Source organism: Neoarius graeffei, chromosome 6 (assembly GCF_027579695.1).
Source record: "Neoarius graeffei isolate fNeoGra1 chromosome 6, fNeoGra1.pri, whole genome shotgun sequence".
Classification (NCBI taxonomy): Eukaryota; Metazoa; Chordata; class Actinopteri; order Siluriformes; family Ariidae; genus Neoarius; species Neoarius graeffei.
The window spans coordinates 54,053,384-54,072,812 of record NC_083574.1 but is presented as its reverse complement, the minus strand read 5'-3'; the positions used below and the strand labels follow the sequence as shown (position 1 = coordinate 54,072,812).

The 19,429-nt window shown below is 43.7% G+C and overlaps 1 protein-coding gene across 1 annotated transcript in view; it reads left to right on the top strand.

Annotated features, from left to right (window-relative positions):
• Positions 1-18,852: 18,852 nt before the first annotated feature.
• The window catches only part of LOC132887987 (alanine--tRNA ligase, cytoplasmic-like), a 48,636-nt gene continuing 48,059 nt past the window's right edge, over positions 18,853-19,429 (top strand). The window contains exon 1 of the mRNA XM_060923854.1: positions 18,853-18,933. The gene's annotated coding sequence lies outside the window, so the exon portion shown is untranslated. The remainder of the gene's footprint in view (positions 18,934-19,429) is intronic.

Below are 19,429 nucleotides of genomic sequence, written 5' to 3'. Positions count from 1 at the left end.
ATTAATTTGTCAGTAAGCACTCTATAAATAACCATGGTGTTTGCTTGTTGTGCTGTGGGCTGCCACAACAGACAGGGACAGCGTGCAGGACGCTCCTTTTACCGGTTTCTAGTGATGGGAATTTCGGCTCTTTTTCGGGAGCCGGCTCTTTTGGCTCTAAATAACTATAAGGAGCCGGCTCTTTCGGCTCCGAAACGGCTCCTGAGATTTTATTTTTGATTTAATTACTGCAATTAACTAGTTAATTAATTACATTATTATTTATATTTTATCAATTGTTAGGACTGGGACTGTTTTGGCCTCTAGAGGCCACTGTTATTTCCTGTTTTTGTCTATGTTTGTTTTGGCCTCTAGAGGTCGCCACTGTGTCCTGTGTTTTGGGTTGGTGTTGATTGCCTGTTTTCATTAGTGTCACCTGTTTCCAATTTATTTTGTGTATTTATACCCCCTGAGTTCAGTCCTCTTGTTGCAGAGTCTTTGTGCTGTTATGTTTAAGCTCTAGTTACCTCTGTTCTGATTTCCTCGTCCATGTCTTCTTTGTATTTTTGCTTTCTTTTGGACTTTGTGGATTTTGTTTTTTGACTTTGTGAATTTTCTGAGCGTTTGGTATTTTTGCCTTTTCTTTTCTAGTTTTTTTGGCTTTTGTATTGACTTTGAACTTTTGGATTTTTTATTTTTTTCCTTAAGATCTTCTGAGCGTTTTGGATTATACTTTTTTGGATTTTTGTAAATATTGTAAATAAACCTTTTGATACTTTTTCTACTTCTGCCTCACGCCTCTGCATTTGAGTCATCCCCCTGGTGGCCTAGTGGGGGTTTGCTGGGTTTGCTGGCTTATCACACCAGCGAATCAGGTTCGAATTCCAGCAAAACCCTAACATCAATAGGATGTTTTCCATTTTATTTTTTAGTTTTTGTAGCCATTGTAAAGCTTTGTAAAGTATAGCAGTGTAACACTGTTCTAGCTATAGAAATAAAACTTACTTACCAATTAATACATTATTTTCTCACAAACATAATGCAAAACTGTGTTATATTACCAATATAAAATACACAGCTGATTTTCCCCTCCTCAGGTGCCTCACAGACTCCTCTCCCCTGCGCTCCACAGCTTTAAGCATTACACCAATTTTTGTATTTTCGCAGCTGTGAATGACATCAACCCCCCCAACCAAAAAAAGTAGGCGTACACCATGCTACTTTTTTTCCTTTGAATGGTAATAGACAACACAAAGACGCAATCGAACAGCAACTTTTTTTGGTGAAAGTCTCTCTCTCTCTGAGGCACCTAAGGACAAAAATCTAATTCGGCTACCTAACTCGGCTCCCACCGAAGAGCCGGCTCCCGTCGTTCACTTCAAAGAGCCGGCTCTTTGAACCGGATCGTTCGCGACCGACACATCACTACTGGTTTCCTACTGACCCAGACAAGAGGGCCAAATGGATTGCAGCTGTGAAGAGACAGGATTGGGAGCCAACAGAGTACTCCAGACTTTGCAGTGATCATTTCATTTCAGGTTAGTTTATCAGTTAATGCAATTTTGATAAAATATATAGCAAAAAGTAAATGGGTCAGTGTTTGTTAACCCATCTGAGCAGTGAAACAAGGCAGTGTTAATTTGTCTAGGGTTGCATGTAGCAGACATCAGACATAAAACGCAATAACAGAGGCTAGAAAGAAACGGGACACAGAAATAAATAAACAGGGCTCCATACCAAGGCTGGGTACAGTGTTTGTGATAAAAGACAGATCCAATTTAACACGAATCACAGCTTACTTTCTTGTTAAAATGTGCAAAGGTCTCCACCATCTCATACCGCCTTGCACTGAAGGACTTAAGCGTGCCGTCCAAAATGGCTGCGTCACTTGACTTGGTCACGTGGGTGAAATACCTCAATTGCCCATAGGTGTGAATGTGAGGGTAAATGGTTGTTTGTCTCTGTATTAGCCCTGCGATAGATTGGAGACCTATCTAGGGTGTACTCTGCTTCTTGATCAAAGTCAGCTGGGATTGGCTCCAGCAACCCCTGCGACCCTGTCAGATAAGCAGTATAGAAGATGGATGGAATGTTTATTAGGCCCTGAATACTTGGTTGCTTGTGTGCAATTTTCCACTGTAACCCAAATTATCTTTCCACACTACTGGGGACATAATCATGCTGCCCAACACAACCAAAGTTAATGGTGGTATCAGACTATACAAATTGAGGACTTTCATGGCTGACAATTTTCCAGCATTGGGCCCAAATATGAATGTCAGGAACGACAAATGGGCCTTGTAGTGTGATATAATCAAAGAACAGCAATGCCCCACGACACCCCAGTGAAAAGTTTAGCATGTCAGAATTTGATCTTTGATAGCCATGACTGACAATTGCTTGACCCTCCTCCACGAAGACATGCAAGAATGTGAACATTCTTGATGGGTCATTGTCAAACTTGTATTGTCACCAGTCTCCGGACTAAGACACGGCAAGAATTTATGGCACTATGATTACCTAATCTCACAAGGTGACAATCGTGAAAGAAAAAATATCATGTAGTTTGATCCTGGCATTATACATGTCTTCTCCACACTTCTCGAGCATACTTACTGACCAGTACTTTGTTTTATGCCAGGATCACGCTACACAATATTTTTGTCTTTCACAATGGTGACCATTTTCTTTCCCAACATGCATATTCAGGCTTGATGGTGGAAATTTGTTGGCCATGACAGAACTGTGTCAAAGTCGGGCTGAATTCTTGTAGCGTTGACCTTTCATCCTCTGCCTTTTTTGCTTTTCTCTGCACCAAAGGGATTTGCATATTGCTTCCCTTTACATTTTGAGTGGAATGGTGAGATGCCAGTTGTAATTTTAATAATCAAACCAACAGATGGCGCGTCTGAGTAGTGAAAACGGTGGGAAAGGTCCACAACTTTGTAACGTATGTTTGCACATTCACTGCACTGTAGGGAAAACGATGATGCAATGTTTGAGATCTTTTTTAAGGGCGCACTAAGCAGCCACATACAACCCCAAATCAGAAAAATGTTGGGACGGTATGGAAAATGCAAATAAAAAAATGAAAGCAGTGATTTCAAAATTTACTTTGACTTGTATTTCATTGCAGACTATATGAACCCAAGATATTTCATGCGTTGTCTGGTCAACTGTATTTAATGTTTAAATATACAGCCATTCCTGCATTTCAGGCCTGCAACACATTCCAAAAAAAGTTGATTTACAACCCCGATTTCAAAAAAGTTGGGACAAAGTACAAATTGTACATAAAAACGGAATGCAATAATTTACAAATCTCAAAAACTGATATTGTATTCACAATAGAACATAGACAACATATCAAATGTTGAAAGTGAGACATTTTGAAATTTCATGCCAAATGAAATTTGGCATGAAATTTCACGTTGAGCACCGGCTCTCCACAGGGCTGTGTGCTGAGCCCCCTCCTGTACTGCCTCTACACCCACGACTGTAGTCTGACCCACAACAACCTTATCGTCAAGTTTGCTGACGACACCACAGTGGTCGGACTCATCACAAAGGGAGACGAGGCAGCCTACAGAGAGGAGGTCCTGAAGTTGGCAGCCTGGTGTTCAGAAAATAACCTTGCTCTGAACACCAAGAAAACCAAAGAGCTCATTGTTGACCTAGCCCCCCTCTACATCAACAACGAGTATGTGGAGAGGGTCCACACCTTCCGGTTCCTTGGTGTCCTCATCTCCGCCGACATCATCTCCTGGTCAGTAAACATTTCAGCAGTCATTAAGAAGGCTCAGCAGCGGCTACACTTCCTGAGAGTCCTCAGGAAGTACAACCTAAACTCCAACCTGCTGCTGACCTTCTACCGCTCATCCATCGAGAGCATGCTGACATACTGTATTACAGTATGGTACGGCAGCTGCACTGCTGTAGACAGGAAGAGACTCCAGAGGGTAGTTAAGGCAGCACAGAAGATCATTGGCTGCCCTCTCCCTTCCCTGATGGACATTTACACCTCCCGCTGTCTTAGCAGAGCTAAGAACATTATCAAGGACAGCTCCCACCCTGGCTTTGATCTGTTCGACCTGTTGCCCTCAGGGAGGCACTACAGGTGCATCAGGACAAAGACGAATCAATTCAAAAACAGCTTCTTTCCAAAAGCCATAACCACCCTGAACTCGGATATGCTCTGACTTTACAGTCTATTTATTTTACTATGTGACTCTCTTCATGCAATAATTTATAATGTGCAATACTTTATAATGTGACTCTCTCTGTGCAATACTTTATAATGTGCAATGAGCAATACCTCACTCCATAATGTGTAACACAACACATACACCTCAGGACTGTGCACTTTACCCCCCCTTACACCCTCCCCCCCTTTTTTTCTCTCTCTCTACACACTGTTTTACACTATTATTGGAGATGCTTTAATCTCATTGTACACATGTATAGTGACAATAAAGGCATTCTATTCTATTCAAATATTGGCTCATTTGAAATTTCATGACAGCAACACATCTCAAAAAAGTTGGGACAGGGACAATAAGAGGCTGGAAAAGTTAAAGGTACAAAAAAGGAACAGCTGGAGGACCAAATTGCAACTCATTAGGTCAATTGGCAATAGGTCATTAACGTGACTGGGTATAAAAAGAGCATCTTGGAGTGGCAGCAGCTCTCAGAAGTAAAGATGGGAAGAGGATCACCAATCCCCCTAATTCTGCACCGACAAATAGTGGAGCAGTATCAGAAAGGAGTTTGACAGTGTAAAATTGCAAAGAGTTTGAACATATCATCTACAGTACATAATATCATCAAAAGATTCAGAGAATCTGGAAGAATCTCTGTGCATAAGGGTCAAGGCCGGAAAACCATACTGGGTGCCCGTGACCTTTGGGCACTTAGACGGCACTGCATCACATACAGGCATGCTTCTGTATTGGAAATCACAAAATGGGCTCAGGAATATTTCCAGAGAACATTATCTGTGAACACAATTCACCGTGCCATCCGCCGTTGCCAGCTAAAACTCTATAGTTCAAAGAAGAAGCCGTATCTAAACATGATCCAGAAGCGCAGACGTCTTCTCTGGGCCAAGGCTCATTTAAAATGGACTGTGGCAAAGTGGAAAACTGTTCTGTGGTCAGACGAATCAAAATTTGAAGTTCTTTATGGAAATCAGGGACGCCGTGTCATTCGGACTAAAGAGGAGAAGGACGGCCCAAGTTGTTATCAGCGCTCAGTTCAGAAGCCTGTATCTCTGATGGTATGGGGTTGCATTAGTGCGTGTGGCATGGGCAGCTTACACATCTGGAAAGACACCATCAATGCTGAAAGGTATATCCAGGTTCTAGAGCAACATATGCTCCCATCCAGACGACGTCTCTTTGAGGGAAGACCTTGCATTTTCCAACATAACAATGCCAAACCACATACTGCATCAATTACAGCATCATGGCTGCATAGAAGAAGGGTCCGGGTACTGAACTGGCCAGCCTGCAGTCCAGATCTTTCACCCATAGAAAACATTTGGTGCATCATAAAACAGAAGATACGACAGAAAAGACCTAAGACAGTTGAGCAACTAGAATCCTACATTAGACAAGAATGGGTTAACATTCCTATCCCTAAACTTGAGCAACTTGTCTCCTCAGTCCCCAGACATTTACAGACTGTTGTAAAGAGAAAAGGGGATGTCTCACAATGGTAAACATGGCCTTGTCCCAACTTTTTTGAGATGTGGTGTTGTCATGAAATTTAAAATCACCTAATTTTTCTCTTTAAATTATACATTTTCTCATTTTAAACATTTGATATATCATCTATGTTCTATTCTGAATAAAATATGGAATTTTGAAACTTCCACATCATTGCATTCCGTTTTTATTTACAATTTGTACTTTGTCCCAACTTTTTTGGAATCGGGGTTGTACAATGAAATAATGATGTTATTTGAAACAGGTGATGTCAACAAGTGATTGTCATCATGATTTGGTACAAAATCAGTATCCGGGAAAGGCCTAGTTTTTGAGGAGCAAAGATGGGCTGAGGATCCCCAGTTTGTCAACAAATGTGTGACTGAAATGTTTAAAAACAATGTTCCTCAAAGAAATATCGGAAGGGATTTGGATATTTCACCTTCTATGGTGCATAATATCATTACACTTTTCAAGGAATCTGGAGCACACCTTTCTGTTTTAGCCAGCATTAACTTTTTCAGCAGTTTGTTCTATTGTAGCTCTTCTGTGGGATTGGACCATATGGGCTAGCCTTCATGCCCCATGCAAACCAATGATTCTTTGACACCCATGTCACCGGTTCACTGGTTGTCCTTCCTTGGACCACTTTTGGTAGGTACTGGCCACTGCATACCGGGAACACCCCACAAGATGTGCCATTTTGGAGATACTCAGACCCAGTCATCTAGCCATCACAATTTGGCCCTTGTCAAAGTCATTCAGATCCTTATGCTTGCCGATTTTTCCTGCTTCCAACACATCAACTTCAAGAACTGACTTTTGCTGCCTAATATATCCCACCCCTTCACAGGTGCTATTGTAATGAGATAATCAATGTTATTCACTTCACCTGTCAGTGGTTTTAATGTTATGGCTGATCGGTGTATCCAACATGCATCTCTCATCTCGTAATACTTCCCATTCGACAGTATCATTCAAGTCACGTGTAAGTAAATAGACAGCATTTTTGTATGCAATGGCACAAGTTAGCATGCAAGTTCCTCCTAGTTTCACAAAATATATTATGGACTTCACCAACTCACTTGAAACACCTACAGTTTCCAACATCATCCATGTTTCTTTTTTATTAATTTATACAGGGACACATTATAAATAATGGGGAAACTTGCCACCGCAATTATCAATTTCTCCTCCAAGGTAGGCTACTTGGGAACAGTTTGAATGGAACCAATATGTACACAACTCTGTTCTTTAGTATTCTTTATAGAAGCGCACCTCTAAATTCCAATAGCCCCCAAGCATAAATACGTCATCACTTGTTTACCACAGTGCATTGTGGGGGATAGCCGGGGTCGGTAGTTGAGTGATATAATGGATGTCAGATTAATTTTACATGAGAGCAATGTGAGAGGAGCGATTTTGCCGTGCTTTGTCATGGAAGACAATGAAATTGGTGATTTAAAGAGGTGGATATCATGTCGAGGGTTTACAGCAGGAAAATCGGAATCCAAATCAAGCTTGGTGAGAAGGTAAACGTCTAGACCGAGTCTACCACACTGTATAAACAACAACATCAAGTCTCAGAATGTCTTATTTCTGAGGACGTATATTGCACCAGGTAAACTTTATCGAGAAAACAAATCTATCTGAATATCGGGAATTGGCGCAGAGCAGTGCTCTCACGGGGGATTTGTGGGCGAATAACAGCCCAAGTGATAAATGAGTGAGTAGTTAAATAAAACTTGATATCAGGAAATATTGCAAAAAAAAAAACCTTTGGAAACCCGCTGATCTGCCATGTCATGTTCAGTATAAATACACTTTCTTCAATAAATGCTGCTAGTGAGGTACACTGAACATTATACACACCCAAAAGAGAACCCTTCGTGGTTTGGGAGTTTTATCAGTCCGACAGGCTCGTTCAGCTGCTGAGTGCTTCGGTACATTGAGAGACAAAGGCCGAAGGATGCTTCTTTTGTTTTACAGGCTTTGGAACATCACGAGTTTCAGACAATAAACAGTGTCGATTGTTATCTCATCTCCTCTAGCTGCTTTATCCTGTTCTACAGGGTCACAGGCAAGCTGGAGCCTATCCCAGCTGACTACAGGCGAAAGGCGGGGTACACCCTGGACAAGTCGCCAGGTCATCACAGGGCTGACATAGACACAGACAACCATTCACACACACATTCACACCTACGGTCAATTTAGTGTCACCAGTTAACCTAACCTGCATGTCTTTGGACTGTGGGGGAAACTGGAGCACCCGGAGGAAACCCACGTGAACACGGGGAGAACATGCAAACTCCACACAGAAAGGCCCTCACCAGCCACGGGGCTCGAACCCGGACCTTCTTGCTGTAAGGCGACAGCGCTAACCACTACACCACCGTGCCACCCTGTCGATTGTTATAATTTTCTATAATCGAAGGGCATTCCGCAGACCATGGGAATATTGCTGGGTCACAGTTTAAGTATGTCTTTATCCCATCAGAAAATGTAAGCTACAAACACTTGTCCATTTCGATTCAGTTTGAAGGTTTTCGTTACAGATTAAACATATCCATTTCTTTCCTCTCAACTAGCAGCTGATAAAAGCCCAAATTAGGTGTTCTCTTTGTTGTGGAGACACAGTAAGGCACGCAGCAATTCACTTTAGGCATGGTTAAAACCAGTTAGACAGAACAAAGCAGTGTTTAACAAAGGCGAAAATAAACAATACGACGGAGCTGACCCCGGGTATCGCCCATAATGCGTTGCGGTAAACAAGCGATGACGTACTTATGGGTTAGGGTTATTGGTTGCTGCCAAACTGCATCATAGCTCATTAACATAAAGTTGCCTGAACATCAAAGAGAGATGCTGCTTCAAAAAGAAAATGAATGACTTCTGGTCATTTTGATGGTCTCAAATGTAGGGATCTTCTTCTTCATTCTACAGCCAGCAAGGGCCGTAGGGGCACCATTGATGACATTTTAACTGTCCATCATTGGTGTGTCTAGGGCATTGAAACTTGGCAGAGCCCATCCCTCTTCAAGCTTGATCAATGGACAATTTAAAGCCACCAATTAGCCTAATTGCATGTCTTTGGACTGTAGGGGAAACCAGAGCACCCGGAGGAAACCCATGCAGACACGGGGAGAACATGCAAACTCCACACAGAAAGGCCCTCATCGGCCACTGAGCTCGAACCCAGAACCTTCTTGCTGTGAGGCAACAGTGCTAACCACTACACCACCGTACCGCCCATAGTTATCTATGATATGTGAATAGTTAGGCCAGTGGATAGTAAGTTGATCTTATTAATGGGAAACATAATTATATTTAAAGAATGACATTACTTTTTTTTGAAGCCAGAGAGAAAAGCATTTTAAAAGCTTAAAGGTAGACTGCCTTATAGATTTTTCAAGTTCAGGTCATAAAAAAATTTTTCTCTGACACCCAATTATTTTTGTTTAGTGGACCAAAAGCTACTGAATTCGAATCACAGACTTCCAATTTTATTAGGTTTTTTTTTTTTTTTCAGTTGAACAATTAATAAATTTAGGCCGCGTGGCCCTAAATTCTCCGCTATTTTTTCTTGCTTCACCATGACTTAATTAAAGATACTATGTCATGCATCACATGGTGGGCTTTTCCTGTTTGCACAAGGCATTATGGGATACAAATTTGAAACAGGAGAGAACAGTGGAGGATGCAAATGAAACGTCAAAGACCAACTACGGTAACGAAGAGTGAGAAGAAAAGACATTATGTTGTGAAGGAAAGGAAACGCAGGACCAAACTAATAAATATCAGCGATCAGCGAGCACCTCGGTGTGATCAGCTGTTCTTTTAGCGACAAAATGATGTCACTGTCAGTGCACGGTCAAGGTAAACCTGTACATGGCAGTAATGCAACACTGGATGCCAGCTGCTGTAAAACCCAAAAGAAGGAGGTAAACCTGCACATGTGCACACAGACTTCCTCTGTCTGCTGGACTGTGTGAAGCAAGCAATTTCATGCACATTATTTGCTAGGGAATCCCCTCAAATTAAATAACTTCCCAGCCACAGAATTGCCTGTTTTTTTGTTTTGTTTTTAAGATATTGCAGAAATAAACATATCACAATGACCAAATTTCAGATGGAACTAAATTTCACTGATTTTATGAAATCAAAAGGCCATATAGCTTTAAAAACTGCTTATCGTGTGATTTTGCTATTAATTTTGAAAGTGAATTGCTTTGTCAGGCTGGGGACATTTTACCCCTTTGTACAAAAGTATTTTCTTGTTACAAAGCTAATTACATATATAAACTCTGTACAATTTTCAGATTTGGTTTATACTTCATCTCACTGTCACTCAGAACTAGGATAACTATTCCCAAATACTCTAATAGTCAACAAGTAGACTGTCCTACATTTTTCCAGTGAGTAGGCTATAACATGACGTATATGTAGTGAGCATTCAAATGTTGAGAACAGCCATGGTATTAGAGCTCATTAATGGAAATACAGGATCAGAGCTATTGAGGTATTTCACCCACGTGACCAATCTATCGCAGGGCTAATACAGAGACAAACAACCATTTACCCTCACATTCACACCTATGGGCAATTGAGGTATTTCACCCACGTGACCAAGTCAAGTGACGCAGCCATTTTGGACGGCACGCTTAAGTCCTTCAGTGCAAGGCGGTATGAGATGGTGGAGACCTTTGCACATTTTAACAAGAAAGTAAGCTGTGATTTGTGTTAAATCGGATCTGTCTTTTATCACAAACACTGTACCCAGCCTTGGTATGGAGCCCTGTTTATTTATTTCTGTGTCCCGTTTCTTTCTAGCCTCTGTTATTGCGTTTTATGTCTGATGTCTGCTACATGCAACCCTAGACAAATTAACACTGCCTTGTTTCACTGCTCAGATGGGTTAACAAACACTGACCCATTTACTTTTTGCTATATATTTTATCAAAATTGCGTTAACTGATAAACTAACCTGAAATGAAATGATCACTGCAAAGTCTGGAGTACTCTGTTGGCTCCCAATCCTGTCTCTTCACAGCTGCAATCCATTTGGCCCTCTTGTCTGGGTCAGTAGGAAACCGGTAGTGATGTGTCGGTCGCGAACGATCCGGTTCAAAGAGCCGGCTCTTTGAAGTGAACGACGGGAGCCGGCTCTTCGGTGGGAGATGAGTTGGGGAGCCGAATTAGTTTTTTGTCCTTAGGTGCCTCAGAGAGAGAGAGAGACTTTCACAAAAAAAGTTGCTGTCTGATTGCGTCTTTGTGTTGTCTATTACCATTCAAAGGAAAAAAAGTAGCATGGTGTACGCCTACTTTTTTTGGTTGGGGGGGGGGTTGATGTCATTCACAGCTGCGAAAATATGAAAATTGGTGTAATGCTTAAAGCTGTGGAGCGCAGGGGAGAGGAGTCTGTGAGGCACCTGAGGAGGGGAATATCAGCTGTGTATCTTATATTGGTAATATAACACAGTTTTGCATTATGTTTGTGAGAAAATAATTTATTAATTGGTAAGTTTTATTTCTATAGCTAGAACATTGTTACACTGCTATACTTTACAAAGCTTTACAATGGCTACAAAAACTAAAAAATAAAATGGAAAACATCCTATTGATAAAATATAAATAATAATGTAATTAATTAACTAGTTAATTGCAGCAATTAAATCAAAAATAAAATCTCAGGAGCCGTTTTGGAGCCGAAAGAGCCGGCTCCTTATAGTAAGAAGAGCCAAAAGAGCCGGCTCTGAAAAAGAGCCGAAATTCCCATCACTAGAAACCGGTAAAAGGAGCGTCCTGCACGCTGTCCCTGTCTGTTGTGGCAGCCCACAGCACAACAAGCAAACACCATGGTTATTTATAGAGTGCTTACTGACAAATTAATCTATTCTAGGTGTCTGTAACACTTTTTTTTTTCAAGCTGGTTCTCCCTCTCTGTCTGCAGCGTTAGTATGTAGCTTGACCTTCAAAATGGCGGACACCGGGGCGTCACGTGACCCTGTGACGTCAGGTGAAATACCTCAATACACCGGTGCTTAAGCCCGAGGAAAAGCCTCCAGCTGGCCCTGGTCTTTCCTGAGAAAAGGGCTAAAGTCTCTGACATAAGCCAATATAACGAAGAAAAATATGAACCAGCAAAGATTTCAATATTTTATTTTTGTACCAGCATTGGCTCTGAAAATACAAACAATATTTTGAAAACTTAAAAAAAATTTTTTTATCATAATAGTTAGTGGGGCAGGGCCCGTTTGGACTGCAGGGCCCCCAACTTGCAGGGGCTGTTGGGATAGGCCAGAACGAATGAAAGAAAAAATATGTTCAAAAGAAATACAGATATGAATAGGAGGTGCACTATTCATTTGTTGTTTTAGAAAGCTTGTCAGAAATGTCCACATTTCTGTGAAGATTCTCAGTCATCCAGGTCATAGTAAACTGTGAAGGGTAAAAGGGAGCAACTGGACTTTGTAGCAGTTCTTACGTATGGGTGGAGCACAGAAGACGGCAGGACAGAGCTCAGGTTGGTAACCCGTTTTTATTGTCACACTTTTCAGTGGTCACTTAGTACATAAACACAGACACACACACACACAACCGGCGTCTGGTTCGGGGAAGAGCTCCCTCTGCTCTCGCTGTCCCTCTTTAAATAGGGCGCGGTCACTGGGGAAGACACACAAACACATTAATTAACATCAGGTGCAGTGATTCTGCCACTTACCTTCCCTGACTCCACCCTCCAGTCACAGACTGATGCTTGACCACGCCCCCGCTGCCACAGACTTCCTTGAAGATTCTTGAAGACGTTTCACCTCTCATCCGAAAGGCTTCTTCAGTTCTGTCTGACTAATAGGGAGTATCAGGTATTTATCCTCTCATGGATGAAAAGCAATCCTAAGGTGTTGTTGAGTCATCATGTTGGTGTGGGTTACTGGGGGCTGGGTGTGAACAGCCTCGAGAGTCGTTGGGGTGATCAATAGGTTGCTGGTTCTCTCTGTCCTCCTGTGAGTCACTGAAAACAGCTGGGTTTTGGTGTGCATTCAGTTGTCTGGGAAGTGTGCCAAGGACTGCATTGCAGGTGTCTGATAAATGATGTCTTAGACCCCTACCTCTGTTCAGTGATGGCCGTTCCAGGTTGACAAAAATGGCTTCTTTAACTCCTCGCTCATACCAACGATCCTCTCTGGCTAAAATGCATAAGTTACAATCCTGAAATGAGTGTCCTTTGTTGTTAAGATGAAGATAGACAGACAGCAGAGTCCTGGCCTGAGGAACTGGCTCTCCTGTGTTGAGCCATGCGCCTGTGAAGAGGTCGTTTTTTTTCCCCCAATATACGAGTCCGTGCATTCCTCACTGCACTAAATTGCATACACTATGTTGTCCTGTTTGTGTCTGGCTATTCTGTCCTTAGGGTGGACCAGTTTCTGCTTCAGGGTGTTACTGGGTCTGAAATGTACCGGAATGTTGTGTTTGTAGAAGATCCTCCTGAGTTTCTCAGATAGACCAGAAATGTAGGGAATGACAATGTTTTTGCATTTGTTCCTGTTATCCTCCTTGTCTGTTATGTTCCTTTTTCTGCTCTTGAAGAAAGCCCAGTTGGGATACCCACAGTTCTGAAGTGCTTTCTTGATGTGATTCTGCTCCTTCTCTTTTCCCTCTACCATTGTAGGAATGATCTGAGCCCTGTGTTGCAAGGTCCTAATGACCCCCAATTTGTGTTCCAGTGGGTGGTGAATGTCAGAGTAGGTACTGCTCTGTGTGTGGGGTTTTTCGGTAGACCTCAGTGCTAAGGTTTCTGTCTTGTCTAATGTGTACATCACAATCCAAGAAGGCTAGATTATTCCCACTGACATCCTTCCGAGTGAAATTGATATTGATATCCACTGCATTGATGGGCTTAGAGAAGGCTTCCACCTCATGGGTTTTGATTTTAACCCAGAAAACCCATCAAAACCCATGAGGTAATCATATGGGATCTTAGGATACTAATTGTTGCAGTTTTATAGTTGGAATTTTTGTCCATTCTTGTTTGATTATAAGATTTCAGCTGCTCAACAGTCCGTGGTTGCCCTTGTCTAATTCTCCTCTTCATGATACCATATACATTCTCAATAGGAGACAGATCTGGACTGGTAGCAGGCCAGTCAAGCACGCGCACTCCGTGTCTATGAAGCCTCGCTGTTGTAGAATGATACCTGGCGTGGTCCTGCTGAAATAAGCATGGACTTCTCAGGAAGAGATGTTGACTTGTTGGCAGCACATGTCTCTGTAAAATCCCAATATACGCCTCTGCGTCAATGGTACCTTCACACGCATGCAACTCACCCATGCCGTGGGCACTGATGCCCCCCATACCATCACACATGCTAGCTTTTGCACCTTTCTCTGATAACAAGCTGGATGGTCATGTTCACCTTTGGCACAAAGAACTTGATCTCCGGTTTTCCTGAAAACAAGCTGAAATGTGGACTCATCTGACCACAGCACATGTTTCCACTGTCTTTCGGCCCACCTGATATTATATTAGATTAGATAAAACTTTATTGATCCCTTTGGGAGGGTTCCCTCAGGGAAATTAAGATCCCAGCAGCATTATTACAGATAAACAGAGAAAAGAAATAGAGAAAACTTCTAGATAAATTCAAATAAATTAAGTATTTACATATACAAATATAAAAGAATAAGATATGGGGGAGGGGGGAAAGGGGGGAGAAGTGGGGTTAGGGTAAGTGTGTGTGTGGGGGGGGGGAGCAGGAAAGATATTGCACTTTATATTGCACATTGTCCGGTATTGCTTATTGTTCGGCTAGGCTACTGCTCCTTCCCATCCTCTGTCCTCCTGTTACCCCTCCTCCCTCCCAGAGAAGAGTTGTACAGTCTGCTGGCATGAGGGACAAAGGAGTTTTTGAGTCTGTTTGTCCTGCACTTGGGAAGGAGCATTCTGTCACTGAACAGACTCTTCTGGTTGCTGATGACAGTGTGCAGAGGGTGACTGGCATCGTCCATGATGTTCAATAGTTTGTCCATAGACCTCTTCTCTGCCACCGTCACCAGAGAGTCCAGCTTCATGCTGACCACAGAGCCGGCCCGCCTGATCAGTTTGTCCAGCCTGGATGTCCTTCTTGGATGTGCTGCCCCCCCAGCACACCACAGTGTAAAACAGGACACTGGCAACCATAGACTGATAGAACATCCACAGGAGTTTCCTGCAGATGTTAAAGGACCGCAGCCTCCTAAGGAAGTATAGCCTGCTCTGTCCCTTCTTGTATAAGTGATTGGTGTTGCAAGTCCAGTCCAGCTTGCTGTCCAGCCACAGCCCGAGGTACTTGTGGGAATCCACAGCCTCCACCTCGACTCCCTCAATCAGAACTGGTCATGACCTTGGTCTGGACCTCCCAAAGTCAATGACCAGCTCCTTGGTCTTCAAGGTGTTGAGCTGCAGATGGTTCCTGTTGCACCACACAGCAAAGTCCCTCACCAGGCTCCTATACTCCTCCTCTCTGTCGTCACTGATACACCCAACGATGGCTGTGTCATCGGCAAACTGCTGAATGTGACACAGCTCCAAGTTGTATCAGAAGTCCACAATGTACAGGGTGAAGAGAAGAGGGGCCAGCACCATGCCCTGGGGTGCTCTGGTGCTGCTAATTACAGTGTCAGACGTGATATCCTTCAGCCTGACGTACTGCAGCCTGTCAGTGAGGTAGCTGGAGATCCAGGTGACCAGGCATGGGTCCAGTTTGTCCTGAAACAGTAGGGGCTGGATGGTGTTGAAGGCACTTGAGAAGTCCAAGAAAAGGATCCTCTCTGTGCCATTTCCCTTATCCAGATGTGAGTGGGCTCGGTGTAGCAGGTAGAGGATGGCATCTTCCACACCAACACCTGCCCGGTATGCAAACTGCAGACAGTCCTGGGCATGTTGCACCTGGGGTCTGAGGAGGCTGAGGAAGAGCCGCTCCAACGTCTTCATCAGATGTGAAGTGAGTGCCACCGGTCGGAAGTTGTTCAACTCGCTGGGCCGATTCTTTTTGGGAACTGGAACGATACATGATGTCTTCCAGAGGGTTGGCACTCTCCCCAGCTGCAGGCTGAGGTTGAAGATGCATTGGAGTGGTTCACCCAGTTCAGCAGTGCAGGTCTTCAGTAGTCATGGACACACCTTGTCTGGGCCTGCTGCTTTCCTGGGGTAAAGCTTTCTCAGTTGACCTCTGACCTGGTCTGCAGTAATGCATAGAGGAGTCTGTGTTGAGGTGGGGGAGGAGGGGGCTGCTGTGATGACTGGGGGGAGGTATGTTGAGGGAAGAAGGAGAGATGGCTGCAGTGAGGGAGAGGGTGGGGGGGACGTGGGCTGGTCAAACCGATTGAAGAAGTTATTCAACTCGTTCGCCCTCTCCACTGTCCCCTCAATGACTCTGGTCTTTGTATTGTGGCCTGTGATGGTTTTCACACCTTCCCAGACCTCCCTCATGCTGTTCTCCTTCAGCTTCTGCTCCACCTTTCTCCTGTAGCTGTCCTTAGCTTCCCTCATGCAGCGTTTCACCTCCTGCTGTGCTGCTTTCATCGCCTCCCTATCCCTGCTCCTGAAGGCGGCCTTCTTCCTGTTGAGGACAGCTTTGACTTCCTGTGTTACCCATGGCTTGTTATTAGGGTAACACCGTACAGTCTTAGCGGGGGAGACCACGTCTGCACAGGAGTTGAGGTAATCTGTCAGTGTGTCAGCCCCTCTATGTCCTCACAGTGTGGGCTAAGCAGCACATCCCAGAGAATACACATGAGTTAGGGCCCAGAGAAATCGGTGGCATTTCTGAATAGAACTGATGCTTGACTTCCTCCTTGTGTAATACAGTTTCAAGTTGCATTTCTGGATGCATTGGTGGACTGTGTTAATTAATGTATTTATGCTTAATTGAATTAAAATCTGACCATAATGTGTTCAAGAAAATGATATGTGTTCAGTCAGGCAAAGACTACCATTGAAATCATGGGTCAAAATAGGGAAATTGTCAAGTATGTTACCTGTCAAATACGTTATCCAGTACTCTACATGATCATCAGTCATCATTATCACATCATTATCATTTTCAGTCTACATATGCCACAACACACATTATTCATATAGAACATTTTCCCTTTCTCCCTCACAAACACTTAAAAAAAATCCAATGGTTTTAAATAGATGTCAGCATCTGAGAACCAGCGGCGATACAGGGCTTGATGGGATACTGATCCTGTAAGAAGGGCAGCATATGTGGGGAAGCAGAGAGAGGCATGGCATAAACTGTGAGATTCTCATTGTCAATTTTGTTACACCTCAATTTTTCACATTTAAAATAACTAATATGGTGCGTCTGGTATCCTTTTTTGCATGACATCTCTTAAAACGATCAAAATGCATATCCTTTATTATCCATCCATCCATCATTTGTAGCCGCTTATCCTGGAGCCTATCCCAGCTGACTATGGGCGAAAGGCGGGGTACGCCCTGGACAAGTCGCCAGGTCATCACAGGGCTGACACATATGCCGCTTTTCCACTACAAACGCGGCTGAGTCGGGCTGAGCCGTGCCGTGCTGAGTCGAGCTGAGTGGGGCTGTTGGAGTTGCATTTCGACTACAACCGCGCTGAACCGTGCTGGCTGGAAGTGGGTGGACACATGGGGTGGAGTTAGCGAAAGTGGGTGGACGTCAGGTGATGTCGTTAAGCAGCGCAAACAGTGACATCAGTGAGCTTTTAAGCGGTAGTCTCACGACCCGGATAGTAAACAATAAACATGGAGGACATGGAGTCGTTAGCGTTGCTGGTCTTGGTGCTGTGGCTTGTTGTCACCGACAACGCGGACAGATACTGGCAAGAGCGTATAGATGAGGCGAGGCGCATAAGGCTTCAGAAATTCTCGTAATTCGTAATTCTTCTCCTTCCGGGTTTGCGGTGTTTACAGATCCCAGCGCGCTCGCGGGGCGTGTGTGGGCATGTGAGGACACTCCTCCTCACCAATCAGTGCACAGGGGAGTGTCTGCTCACGCCCCCAGCCTCACTCGGCTCGGCTTGGCTCGCTTCAGCCCCACTCCAAAACGGTGCGAGTTTTAGGGGCTAAGCAGGGCTGAAACGAGCTGAGTCGTGCTGGTTTTTGGTAGTCGAAACGCGAGCCGTGTCGGGCTGAAGTGAGCTGAAGCGAGCTGAAAAAGGGTAGTGGAAAAGGGCCAATTGAGACACACAACCATTCACACCTACGGTCAATTTAGAGCCACCAATTACCCTAATCTGCATGCCTTTGGACTGTGGGGGAAACCGGAGCACCTACTGGAAACCCATGCAGACATGGGGAGGACATACAAACTCCACACAGAAAGGCCCTCGCCAGCCACGGGGCTCAAACCCAGGACCTTCTTGCTATGAGGTGACAGTGCTAACCACTACACCACCGTGCCGCCCTTCCTTTATTAGAATTATTGTTGATGGTATCGTTGTTTTTGTTGTTATTATGTCATACATCCTTGATGACATAATACACATTACATTTTGATGAATGCTATAAAATAAAGCATCCATCCATCCATTATCTGTAGCCGCTTATCCTGTTCTACAAGGTCACGGGCAAGCTGGAGCCTATCCCAGCTGACTATGGACGAGAGGCGGGGTACACCCTGGACAAGTTGCCAGGTTATCACAGGGCTGACACATAGACACAAACAACCATTCACACCTACGGTCAATTTAGAGCCACCAGTTAACCTAACCTGCATGTCTTTGGATTGTGGGGGAAACCGGAGCACCCGGAGGAAACCCACGCAGACACGGGGAGAACATGCAAACTCCGCACAGAAAGGCCCTTGTCGGCTGCTGGGCTCGAACCCAGAACCTTCTTGCTGTGAGGTGACAGTACTAACCGCTACGCCACCCTTCCATTATTATTATTATTTTTTTATATATAATAATAATTATTATTATGTCATACGTCCTTGATGACATCATACACATTACATTTTAATGAATGCTATGAAGCAATAACACTATCATCTCATTATGTGATATGACACAACTCTTTTACGTTGCATCAGCCAGTAATGGAAATGTGCCTGGCTTTGCTTATTATTGACAGCTCTTTCAACCAATAGGATCGTTGTAAAGTTATAGCGTCACCTCTATCTGACCAATAGGAAAGCGGTATGGCCTTGCTTCCAGCCACTTACTTTCCTTTCCGTACCGGTGTGTGTTTGTGAAAGCGGTAACGTTTATTGGGAGTATTTCGGTGAGTAATACTACTATTATTCCTTCTTTCTCGTATTTCTCTGGGAATATTTATCCCAACTTTATCATTCCGTAGGGCTCTTGCCTGACTGCTGAAGCTATTTTGTAGCATTTCACATAGCACAGGTTTCTCTCATGGCGCGTCGAATAGCTAAAGCAAGCGAGTTAGCAAGTGAGCTAACAGACTGGCAGTGAACGTGGATTTAATTAGAAATCGTGTATTTAGCACTCTAGCCTGTATGACTCAGCAAATTGACAGCACTTTTGGTTAATTCTAATTCTGACTCCGGCGCAAGTGGACATTAAACTATAACGAGAAATCAGTGGAGGTCAGATTTGCTGTGTGTGGATTCATTACGTTCATGAACGTAATGAATCCACACACAGCAACTCTGAATGCATTTAATCTGAATGCATTTAAATTATCTTTGTCTTTAGGACATGCCTGTGAATAGCAGTCAAATGCTGGTGCATCAGATGAATGAGCTGCATGAGTC